Source organism: Carettochelys insculpta, chromosome 2 (genome assembly GCF_033958435.1).
Source record: "Carettochelys insculpta isolate YL-2023 chromosome 2, ASM3395843v1, whole genome shotgun sequence".
Lineage (NCBI taxonomy): Eukaryota > Metazoa > Chordata > Testudines > Carettochelyidae > Carettochelys > Carettochelys insculpta.
Window position 1 is genome coordinate 50,283,851 of NC_134138.1, and position 13,307 is coordinate 50,297,157.

The window sequence follows — 13,307 nt, forward strand, 5'->3', positions numbered from 1 at the left end:
TTCCCTTTTTCAAGGGCTGCACTCTTCTTGCCCATTTGATCAGCCAGTTTCTTTCCTGCAGTAAGAGCAACCCCTCTATTTTCAAAGCTTTGCATGAGGTTTAAGACCCCCAGCTCTTATTAAAGTCAATGGTGGTTGAACTAAAATCCTGAACAGTGCTTTGAAAATTTCTTAACTTCCCTCTCACCTACAGTTGTAAGACAGACAAGCCTATGATTATCTTTTTCTCCCACAAGCAGAATGTTAACCTGAAGTCTACTAAACATAGTTTTTATTAGATAACCCAGGGTTCTTCCAAGCATTACTGAGTGCAGTACAATGCACTTTGTTCAATCCCATGTTAAAGCAAGAGGAAATATAGCATTCCAGTGTAGTTGTACAAACTGCAATGTGATCTGTTCTTGTATTCTATTGTGTTAGCAAAAAATCAGCCCTACATATTTGTCAGAATGCAACCTTATTTTTTCTGATGAGAGCAGAAGTTATAGTTTCAGGGTTCTTATTCTTTTCAAAGTAATACCCATCCCCCAAGGTTAAAAGAACTCTGAAACCAAAACACTAAGATCACAGCAGTTTATTAGATTAAATAGGTTATTAAATTAATTAATCATTTATTGCATTAATATTCATCTGAATGGTGTAATTAAATATTTCTTATCTCCTCTTCTGTCTTCCCTGTGAGTCACATTTACCTCTGCCTCATGATACTTTTCTATTCTTCTGGATGAGGGAAGCTTTGTGTCAAGCTATGTGTGATACCCTGTGCCTTTAAAGGCAAGTAAGAGATTTTAGTCTCCCAATTAAGGCATGCACAAAGTAGTAAAGATGCCAAAAAGCAAAGGCACTGGGGCAGTAGCCCTGCTCAAAGTAGTCCGGAGGCTTATGTTTGTATAGAGGCTGGAAGCAGAAGTACTCTGGGTATGGCTGCACCCCATGGCTTGAAGCAGTTTCCATCATATTCAGGGTTTCAAGTTTCATTCCATGGCTCTCAGCACCTGCACGATATAAATGGTACCAGCACACCATATGCAAGACAAAAATAAGTAGTCACTTGCTGGCTGCTGGCCAAAGCAGCTTTGAACTTCTCCCTTCCTTACAACCACCATTATCCTGCCTTCCATATTGCTCACTCAGTGGTTCTCGAAGAATAAAGATGTGGCCTTTCATGTCACATATTTGCCAATACAGTCTTTCCAACTAACACTAATTTAAGCACAGTCCTTCTAAATCAAGCTGCCACCATCTCTTTCTGACTCTCTTTTTTTCTCTCTCTCTCCAAATGAATATTCTCCTCACCGTTTAAAATCTCTTCTATTGTTTCTGTTGCCTAGATGTGAAAGGGTGGATTACATTGTGCATGGGAATTAGTCTGGTCCCCTCAAATACACAGGTGTGAAAACTCATCTGAAACCAATATCTTCTGGTCAAGAACCTAGAAATTTGGCCTTGAACTGTAGATTCCTGTTCTTCACGTATAAAATGGCTGATAGCATGCAGAAGATTTTCAGGTAGTTTAGACATAGAAATCAATTTTACATCTACTTCTACAATACAGTTTCATGCAGCTATTCCTGCCAATTATATACATTACTGGAGACCATATTATGAATATGCTAATTTGGGTTCACACTGGAAGCTCAAAGAAACAAATTATAACATTACCTTCCCCCACCCTGTTCCCCTCATTTTTATGACTACAACTCTGCTATGAAACTAAATGTGTTTTATCTCAGGACTACATAAATGCTTTCAGTAACTGCCATCTTCTTAAAGCCTTTCTTAAACCAAAAAGGAATCAAATTTTGGTTAGGTGTTGTCACTTTCTAGGTATGGTCAGAATCGCATATAAAATGCCAGGGCCTGACAAATGAGTCACATTGAGTAAGAGATTACAAGGATACAAGTAGTACAAGCATCGGCCCTGTAAGCCCAGGGTTGTGAGCTCAATCACTGAGGGGGACATTTTGGGGTCTTGGGCAAAGAAAAAAGAATCTTTCAGGGATGGTGATATAGGACCTGCTGTGAGTGCACGGAAATGGACATGGTGACCTCTGAAGGTCCCTTCCAGTTCTACAAGATAGGTATCTCTCCATATACGGATATGTTGGATTTGCTTGATGTATCATTACCACTGGCGGAGGAGTGAGCCCCAGTTTCAAACCAAAACAGCTAACAAACACAAGCAAGCAGCTCAGTGGGTGAAAGGAACACTTCAAAGAGCTAATGAACCGCCCTGCCCTCCTGGAACCTCCAGAGTTATCACCTGCAAATATACCACTGCAAATTAACAGCAGTAGACCTACAAAAGACGAAATCAGAAAAGCCGTTGCCCATCTGAAAAGTGGAAAAGCACCTGGTCCAGACAACATCCCCACAGATGCAATCAACGTAGGTAGTGAGATATCATTATACATCATGGGTAATCAATTTGGGAAAATTTGGGACACTGAGGAGATCCCACAAGACTGGAAACATGCCTTCCTTATCAAGCTTCCAAAGAAAGGCAACCATAAGGAATGCAAGAACTGGATGGGCATCATGTTACTGTCTATTCCAGGAAAAGTGTTCAATAGGATTCACTTGGAGAGAATGAAGACAGAAATCAATAGACAGCTCAGGGAAGAGCAGGCCAGCTTCCGAAGCGAGAGATCTTGTACTGACCAAACAGCAACACTTAGAGTGATCATATAACAGTCACTTCAGTGGAACTGCCCCCACACATAAACTTCACAGACTTTGAAAAAGGCTTCAACAGTGTTGATACAGACACTTTGTGGAAACTGCTGCAACACCATTGCACCTCATCCAAAATTATTAACCTTACCCGTTCAACATACAAACCCTCAACATGTCAAGTTGTTCACAATGACAGGAATGTGACAAGGGTACCTACTGTTATCTTACCTGTTCTTGATCACAAGTGACTAGATTATGAGAAGGACAACAGATGGCCATCAATGGGGCATTCAGTGAACACTTGTCAAACAGCTAGAGGACACTGATTTTGTTGATGATGTCACACTACTTTCACACTAACATGAAAGCATAAAAGAAAAGGTCACAACACAAGATAAAACTGCCTCAGTGACTGGACTGAGTATTAAAAAGGCAAAGACCAAGACAATGAGGGTCAACCAGTCCAACAACACCACCATCACCCCGGAAGGGGATGACCTGGAAGATGCGGAGCAGTTCACCTACTTGGGGAGTATTATGGGCATAGGTGAAGGAACAGATAAGGATATCAGTGCCAGGATAGGGAAAGCAACGGCTGCATTCAAGACTCTTCATCCCATATGGACTTCACAAAAAATATCTGCGAAATGAAACTGCAGATCTTCAACACAAATGTGAAGAGTGTGCTCTTGTATGGATGCAAGTTGTGGTGTACTAAAAAGTCACAAGCTACAGACATTCATAAACAGATGCCTGAGGTACATCCTTCACATCAAAAGGCAAGATTTCATCATCAAAGAGGAGATTTGGAACAGAGAAAGACAAGAACCAACTGACTTTGAAATCAAAAGAAGGAAGTGGAGATGGCTATGCCACACACTCAGAAAACCATCATCCGGCTTAGTCCGTCAAGCTCTCACGTGGAACTTGAAAGGAAAACGCAAAAGAGGAAGACCTCGGAGTATGTGAAGAAGATCTACTGAGATTGAAGGACAACAACTAGGGTAGTCCTGGCATCAGCTAGAAGTTTTGTCTTGAGACAGAGTGAAGTAGAGGACACTTGTAGATGACCTATGCTCACTCAGAGTACAAGGATTTAAGTCAAGTAAGTCACAAACTGAACATGATTCAACAATGTGATGCAGTTGCAAAAAAGGCTGGTATCACTCTGGAGTGTATTAAACATATGAGTAAGAAAAAGCGGCAATGTTCCAAGCTACATGGCACTGTTGAAGCCTCATGTGAGTACTATATGCAAATCCAAGTGCCACACTTGAGAAAATATGCGGATAAATTGGAGAGTCCAGAGGACAGCAAGAAAAACGGTAAAAACAATTAGAAACCCTGAGGTTAAAAAACTGAGGCATATTTATTCAAGAAAAGAAGACAGAGAGGTTATATGATAACAGTCTTCAAATATGTTAGAGAACATTTTAAAAAACTCAGTGATCAATTACTTTCCATTTCCACTGAAGGCAGACAAGAAAAAGCTTAATCTGCACCAAAAAATATACAGGTTAGATATTAGGAATAAAAACTTTGTAATTGTAAGGGTAGTTAAGCAGTGGTATAGCTTGCCAAGGAAGGTTGTGGAATCCCCATCATTGGAAGTTTCTAAAAACGTGTTGGCCAAATGCTTGCTAGGGATGTACATTTACTTGGTCCTGCCTCAGTGCAGGGCACTTGGCTTGATGACCTGTTGATTATCTACATTTCTATGATTCTATTTCTACGCCTACATTTCTTTGATTGTGTTATTGTCTGTATGGTTCACAGTTGCTTTGTTCTGCTTGTTCATTGCGTTTATGACCTCAGAGATACTTATAGGGCTTTTCACCTTCCCCTTTGCCCTATCTCTTATTAAAAGCTGCCAAAACAATAGTTTAGACTCTCTTTCTTCAAGGCATCATTGGCCGTGTCTACACTAGCCCCAAACTTCGAAATGGCCATCCAAATAGCCATTTCGAAGTTTACTAATGAAGCGCTGAAATGCATATTCAGAGCTTCATTAGCATGCGGGCGGCTGTGGCGCTTCAAAAGTGACGCGGCTCACCGCCGCACGGCTCATCCCAATGGGGCTCCTTTTCGAAAGGACCCCACCTACTTCGAAGTCCCCTTATTCCTATGAGCAGATGGGAATAAGGGGACTTCGAAGTAGGCGGGGTCCTTTCGAAAAGGAGCCCTGTCGGGACGAGCTGCATGGCGGCGAGGTGCATCAATTTCGAAGTGCCATGGCCACCCGCATGCTAATGAAGCGCTGAATATGCATATCAGCGCTTCATTAGTAAACTTTGAAATGGCCATTTGCGTGGCCATTTCGAAGTTTGGGCTAGTGTAGACGTAGCTTTTGTGACTAATGGTAGTTAAAATAACTGAATTTCTGAAGTGTTTACAAATTGCATGAGGACAGATTGCAGAATAAAAATATAGTGCTGGAGCATGGAATTCAGTACAGTATTTCAATTATTACCTTTTTCATTAACACACCACAAAATCTGTTTAAGCATCCAGTACCTTTGGTAACATATAACTTAAGCCATTGCCAAAAGTTATTCAGAGCTGCCAGTGGGCTCCAATTCTAATGTATAATTTTTGTTAATGGCAAAGTGCTATTTATGCGCAAGAATTGTAAAAGACAGCAATGCAAGGATCTTAGTATACAGGTCTGAAGGCAATCATTTCTAAACTGATTGAAGCCCTCAAAGTTCTGTGATGGAATTTGCTCACATAAAACAGGGATGATGACACACAAATCACCAGACAATGGGGCACATTTAGGCTGCTCCCCCTTCGTCCCACTCCCAGAAAACAAATCACGTTTAGAATATTCCTTTTATTTTTATAAACTTGCTGGCTTTTTCTGTCTTGAGTCATGTTTTATTAAAGCTAAAGATCCAATTTTACAGATGAGTTTTTTTCTCATTTGCTTATATTGCATCTATATGATGAACAAATGAATTGAAATAGTGTGAGTATTAAACATATTTAGAGGTTAAAGGCAGATGGAATTTTGACTTTCCAGGAGACTTAGGCTCCCAGATCAGTTTACATGTATTTGGAAGTTTTGCCCTTTATATTTATGTAACAGAATCTATGTTAAATTAATAACTGCAAATCATAGAAGAAACACTTGAATTACTTGTACAATGTACAATTCAATGTACTTGAATTGTTTGTACGGAGGGGTAGCCATGTTAGTCTGTCTTTGTTGCACAATGTATATAGTTTCACTAAGTTAAAGCTGTTCTGAAATGAGCACGCACAAAAATACATTTTCAGCTGAATCTTAACCTGGTGTACTCATATGTGCATTCAAAATTGCACATATGCTTCACAGATGCACATACCCACGTGTGCACTGTGGAACTGTCTGACAATTTGAGCAATTTATGAATTGTCTAACATGTGCTTGGACAAATGGTGAAGTTTGTGCTGCTAAAATTGGAGCCAGTTGGTTCTACAGATGAGCTTGTGCAAATACAGTTGCTACCCTGGTCCCATCGTACACATATTGGCCGTGTTTACACTTGCCCCATCCTTCAGAAGGGGCGTGTTAATGAGGGAGTTTGGAAGATGCTAATGATGTGCTACCATGAATATGCAGTGCCTCATTAGCATAATAGTGGCCGTGTGCGATTCGAAAGTGCTGCTTTTGGAACTCATGCCGCCTGTGTAGACAGGGGCCTTTCAAAAGGACCCCCTGATTTTGAAAGCCCCTTCTTCCCAAAACCGAAACCATACCCTTAGATCATTTATTCTCACTCTTCAGATTGTCACCTTGTTTTGGTGAGTGAGCTTGTGTGTTCTAATGAACCTGAGAGTGATGCCGTAGGGAGTTTCATACTCCCAGCAGGGTCACCCATGGTGGCCAGGTCAAGCGGGAGGCTCCAGACAAAGAATGATCCTAATAATCCTCAACAACAGAACAGGCGGAGGATAGCAAGGGTAATGCTACGATGGCTGTGACGGCAGATGAAGGCTGCAGTGGACAGGAAACTCCCAGTCATCCTGGATCCCATGCCATTGGACTTGAGCTCTCTATCTGTCAAGAACCATGTGGTGGCTGCTATGCAACAGTTCCCCCACACTAAAAGATGTCATGTACAGGCATCTTCCTCGAAGTACTAGTCTCCTAACCTTGAGCTCTACAGCAACTGATGAATGGCAACTGGAGCAGGATTGTGAAATCTGGAAGCTTTCAGTCATGGACCAGCACATAGGCAGTAGATGTATGTATCAGTTCTTCCATTTCGAGGACTGACATGGAAGAACAGTCTGGCTGCTGCCTCCATGACTGAGCAGCCCTATTTAGGATCTGCTTTGCTCACCCCACATTGGGAGGAGGCTTGAAGAGGTGCCCTAAACATAGTCAACCTCAGCCCCACAACTGGATAACTGCACCCAGTGGATTCACCTCTATGTCTTAGATTTAGGTCTGCCTGTGCGTCTGGGCACATTGGGCAACAAGTACTCTCCAGAGATTTTGGTCTGATGCCACTGTTTCTGCTTCTTCCCATGTTATACCAATGTTCTTAAAGTCTTCTTTAACCGTGCTTTGCCACATTTTCAGTGGTCTTCCCCTCTTTCTCTTTCCTTTAGCTGGTGTCCATCGCATTGCTACCTTTGCATGAAGATTATCTGAAAGACGCAAGATGTGTCCAGCAAGACGCAATCTATGCTCTGCCACAACATCCTGCAGTCTCCGCAGACCACATGTTCATAGAATCTCTTCGTTAGTAATGTGATCGATGTAGGTAACACCAAGAATCTTATGCAGACATTGTTGGTGGAACACATTCAGCTTATGTGATATTCTTGCAGTGTTTTTCCATGTTTCACTCGCGTAGATTGCAGTGGACATGACAACAGTGCTATAGAGTTGAAGTTTGTAGCAAGGCCAATTGTTGATGCAGACCAAATTGGGCATAGTCTTTGGAACACTGCCGAGACTTTCCTAATTCTGCAGTTGACATCTGCCTCGACATCCCCATCATTGGACAGAGTGCTGCCAAGATAGGTGAACTGCCAGACATCTTCTAAGGACTGACTTTCGACCACTATTGGCGTGTTCGCCTGAGCTTTTCTGATCCACATCACCTCTGTTTTATTGCTTTTTATCCTCAACCCAAGTTCACCTGCTTCTTTTTCTAAACTTGTTGTCATATCCTGCAAGCATTCTCCCGTTTCTGCAAGCAGCGCGATATCGTTGGCGAAGTCCAGATCCGTGAGCCGGCACTGGTTTTCCCAAGAGATACCAAACTTCGTCCTGCACATTGCTTTCCTCATAATGAAGTCCACAGCCAAACAGAACAAGAATGGTGATAGAACACACCCTTGCCGCACACCAGAGTCAATATTGAAGAAATCAGTTGTACCACTATCGGTCCTCACACAGCAACTGGAGTTTAGGTAGAGATTTTGGAAGGTGTTGATGTGGCATTGCAGGATACCATAACAATGTACTATGTTCCACAATGACTCTCCATGTACACTGTCAAACGCCTTTTTGAAATCGATTAAGTCTATTGACAGCGGCCGTTGAAATTCAATAGTCTGTTCAATGATGTTGTGCAACGTGAAAATTTGCTTGCTGCATGAGTGTCCACGCCAAAATCCAGTCTGCTCCTCCCGCAGTGTATTATCCACTGCGGCCAGAAGCTTCCTGAGCAGGACAATACAAAACACTTTGCCCGGGACTGATAGGAGCGTAATGCCTCTCCAATTACTACAATCGGTGACATTCCCCTTTCTTGGTAACTTAACAATCATTCCCTTCCTCCAATCACTTGGGACACATTCTGCTCTCCAGCATGCATTCAACAACCCCGTTAGTTTCTGCACGACACTGTTGCCCCATACCTTAGTAATTTGGCCATGATTTGGTCAAGACTGGTGGCCTTGTTATTCTTCAGCAATCTAATGGCTTTATCAGTTTCTTCAGGTCTACTTCTAGTTCACCAGAAGGATTGGAATTACTAAAATCGTAGGTTGTGGCTGGAGCTGACTGGTTTAATATCTCTTTGAAGTGCTCTATCCAGAGTGCATCTTGCTCTTCTTTACTAAGTAAGATCTTCCCGTTCTTATTCTTGATAGGAGCATTGGAATTGCATCTTGCACCCATTAATTCTCGGACAATACGATACAGCGTCTTGGTGTCACATTTCTTAGCTGCTTCTTCTGCTTCAGCACCCTTACGTTCCAACCATTCTTTTTTGTGAGTTGGTGCATATACTTGAATCATGGTAGTCTTTGCATGCCTCGACTGGAACCTTGCTGTGATAATGCGCTCGCTCATGGGCTTCCATCCAATTATTGCCTGCATTGCATCCTTGCTGAGTACCAGACCTACACCGTGCACATGTTGGCCATCATTTCCAAAGTATAGAATGGTCTTTCCACCACTGAGTATCCTGTCACTTCCTAACCACCTCATCTTGCTAACGCCTAAAATGTCCATTCAGTAGCTGTCAAATTCGCGAAGTAACTGAGCTAGATTTCCACACTGTTATAATGTTCGTCCGTTCCAGGTTCTGACTTTCGTCGTGGTTTTGGCACTTAGGATCGAGCTCTGCATCAGGCACTGAATTTCCTTTCAGCTTTCATTTAGCGCCATCGTAGAGAAAGGGCTGATACCTTTATGCCGAATTAGGTTTTGTTTATTTTGTTTGGTTGCACTTGTTGTTTCTGTAGTGATTGATAGGTTTTACGGGATCGGGTTGCTAGCCCAATGTCCAACCTTCCTCCTTTTTCATCCAGACTTAGGACCGGCAATGGCGGGGTTTTGACCTCTATAGCCGTGTCTACACGTGCACGCTACTTCGAAGTAGCGGCACTAACTTCGAAATAGCGCCCATCACGGCTACACGTGTTGGGCGCTATTTCGATGTTAACATCGACGTTAAGCGGCGAGACGTCGAAGCCGCTAACCCCATGAGGGGATAGGAATAGCGCCCTACTTCGACGTTCAACATCGAAGTAGGGACCGTGTAGTCGTTGCACGTCCCGCAACATCGAAATTGCAGGGTCCTCCATGGCGGCCATCAGCTGAGGGGTTGAGAGATGCTCTCTCTCCAGCCCCTGCGGGGCTCTATGGTCACCGTGTGCAGCAGCCCTTAGCCCAGGGCTTCTGGCTGCTGCTGCTGCAGCTGGGGATCTATGCTGCAGGCACAGGGTCTGCAACCAGTTGTCGGCTCTGTGTATCTTGTGCTGTTTAGTGCAACTGTGTCTGGGAGGGGCCCTTTAAGGGAGCGGCTTGCTGTTGAGTCCGCCCTGTGACCCTGTCTGCAGCTGTTCCTAGCACCCTTATTTCGATGTGTGCTACTTTGGCGTGTAGACGTTCCCTCGCAGCGCCTATTTCGATGTGGTGCTGCCCAACGTTGACGTTGAACGTCGATGCTGCCAGCCCTGGAGGACATGTAGGCGCTACTCATCGAAATAGCTTATTTCGAAATAGCTGATTTTGATGTCGCTACATCGATGTCGCTATTTTGATGTAGCATTCACGTGTAGACGTAGCCTATGTGGTCAAAATCAAACAGTGCACTTTGGAACATGGAATATTTGGACTCTAATGGACAACCCAGACAGTGAGCAACCTGAAAGATGGACAGCAATTATCACCCACAAGCTGCGACAATTCAACATTGCTATAGCTGCCCTGGCAGAAATGCCTAGACCAGAAGAAGGACAGCTAGGAGAAGAAGGGACGAGGGTACACATTTTTTCTGGAAAGGAACCCCACAGGAAGAAAAACAAATGCATGAAGTAAGATTTGCTATCAAAAATGAACTGTCAGAGATCCTATCCAAAGTCCCTGTTGGCATCAGTGAGCATCTGATGACACTGCACTTGAAGCTTCCCAAAAACCAACTGTCATCAGTGCTTATGCACCAACTCTAGATGCTGAAGATGACAGGAAGGAGAAGTTCTACACCCAGCTGGGTACAGTCCTGAAAGACATGCCCAAAGAAGATAATATTATTCTCTTGGGGGATTTCAATGCCAGGAGAGGTATGGACCTCTGGCAGACTACCATTGGGAAAGAAGGAGTTGGCAACAGCAACTCCAATGGAGCGTTATTCCTTACAAAATGTGTGGAACATAAAATTGTCATCATAAACACACTCTTCCACTGGAAAAGCAAATGTAAGACCTCATGGCAATATCCTCAGTTGAAGCACTGGCACTTCACAGACTATGACATTGTCCATGCTTGGGATTGGCGTGATGTCCTTCTCACACGTGCAATAACTAGTGCTGATGACTTTCTGGACTGATCACCTCCTCATTTGAGCCACAGTGGCAATTAGGATTGTCACCAAATGAAGAACTCAGAGGAAACAGATCTGACAAATGATCAGTATACAAGGTTTGAAGGACTCATCAGATTATGTGACTTCTAGATAGCACTCCAAAGGAAGCTGCTGACAGTACACTCTGAAGATGGGGAAGAACACTGGTGTCAACTGAAAAATGCCATTATTGGAGTTTGCGGAGGAACCATTGGCTACCAGTCCAGGAAGCATCAGGACTGGTTTGATGAGAATGATGTGGAAGTTGAATGCCTGATTGAGGCAAAAAGGAAAGCCTTTAGGGACTGGCAAAGTGACATCAACTGCACAATGAAAAGAAAAGTGCGTGCCAAGGCCCAGGCAAAAAGGCCAACAAAAAACAAGGACTCTGAAAAACCAACGGTGGACTGAGAAGGCATGAAAACTCCAGCATCTCACAGACACCAATGAGACAAGAGGTTTTTTTCAATGATACCAAAGCTGTTTATGGACCAAGAAACCATGGAATCAATCCACTGAGATCAAAGGATGGTACCCAACTCTTGTAAAACAATAAAGCCATCGCTTCTTGCTGTAGGGAGCACTATAATGAGCTCTTGAACCACCCCTCCACTGTGGTTCTAGAATCCTGCAACCAAATCCTTCAGCGACTGCCTATGCATAATCTTTCAATACTTCCTACCCTGAGTGAGGTCCAAGCTGCCATCAAAGCATGGAAGTGCAACAAGGTAATTGAACTAGATGGAATTCCCACCAAAGTCTTCAAAGAAGCCATATCAAAGCTTCAAAAACAACTCTGTCCCCCTCCCCCAACCCCCTTCCCGAGTCTCAAGGTCTGGGATAGGGAGCAGATGCTGCGAGACTTCAGAAACATACTGCTCATCAGTCTCTTCAAGAATGGTAACAAGTTGGACTGTGGAAACTATCGTGCCATCTCCCTCCTGGCAATGGCAGGGAAAATCTTAGCTCAAATCCTTGCAAACTGACTCCCGCCACTCTCAGAAGAAATTCTCCCAGAATCCCACTGTGGCTTCTGACCATTCTGAGGAACAGCAGACTTGACCTTCACCATCCAACAACTTCAAGAAGAATGTTGTGAACAAAGCCAAGCCTTACACATGAGTTTCATTGACCTGACCAAATCATTAGACTCAGTCAATTGTAGCGTCCTATGGACCCTCCTCTCAAAGATCGGCTGTCCCAAAACAATCATTAGCGCCTTGAGGCTACTTCACAACAATATGACTGACACAGTACAATAAACCCTGCTTTACGCCTCTTCATGGTGCACAAAACTCGCTTTAATGTGAGTTTCACACAATATGAAGCTGCTGGGCGGTCAGCCTGCCTAGCTTCCCACAGCAGTGGGCAGCTAGGCAGGCTAACAGCCCCTGCCCCATGCCTACCCAGAGCGGCGCTAGGTACCACCCTGGGAAGGTAGGAGAAGGCTTTTAGCTTGCCTAGATGCCTGACACTGTGGGCAGCGAGGTGGGGTAAAACTGCCTTCCCAGAGTGGCGCTGCTGTGAAGCCGACAGCAGGGCCGCTCTAGGAAGGTAGAAAGAAGGGTTTTAGCCCCCGCTAACTGACCGCTGCTGCAGGCAGCTAGGGGGGCTAAAATGTCTTTCTCCCCCCGTGGCCCCAGCTCACCCCTCTCACATGGTGAGGGCTCAGGCTCCAGCCCCCCACCCCATGCTTGGCTCAGCTACTACCTCATGCCCACCACCCCCACGGACCTGACTCCAATCCTCCAGCCAGCTCAACACCCACCCCAAACCCCTGCACCCTGTCTCCAACACCCCCATCTCAACTCCACCCCCTGCCCCCCTATAGCCCTAACCCACCCCAGACTTAATCCCCCCACCCTCTCCCACATCCCAACCCACCACCCAAGCTCCCCCAACTTATGTGAAATTCAAGGCATGCAAGGGTTGCCCGGAACACAGTCTCGTCTCTTGGGGGGCCACTGTACTAAGCAAGAACAGATCCCACAGAGACCCCTCTGAGGTCAAAAAGAGAGTCAAACAAGGCTGTGTCATTGCCAAATCACTGTTCAGCATCTTCATCACCATGACCCTTCACCTCATTGATGGCAAGCTTCCAAATGACATGGAGATTGTCTATTGAATGAACTGGAAGCTTTTCAGTCTCAGGAGAATGAAGGCTAAAAGCTAGACCTCCACGACCTTGATCATGGAGCTGCAGTATGCAGATGTAAATATAATTGCTGTTCCTTCTCCCACAGCCCTCCAAACCATCTTAAGTGCTTTTGCTGAAGCATACAAGAATCTCAGCCTCACACTGAACATCAAAAAGACCAAAGTGCTCCACCAGTCCTCGCT

General features: G+C 44.3%; 1 pseudogene; it reads left to right on the top strand.

Moving 5' to 3' along the window:
• The first annotated feature begins 2,415 nt into the window (after positions 1–2,415).
• Positions 2,416–3,327, top strand: LOC142008247 (uncharacterized; annotated as a pseudogene).
• The last annotated feature ends 9,980 nt before the right edge of the window (positions 3,328–13,307 follow it).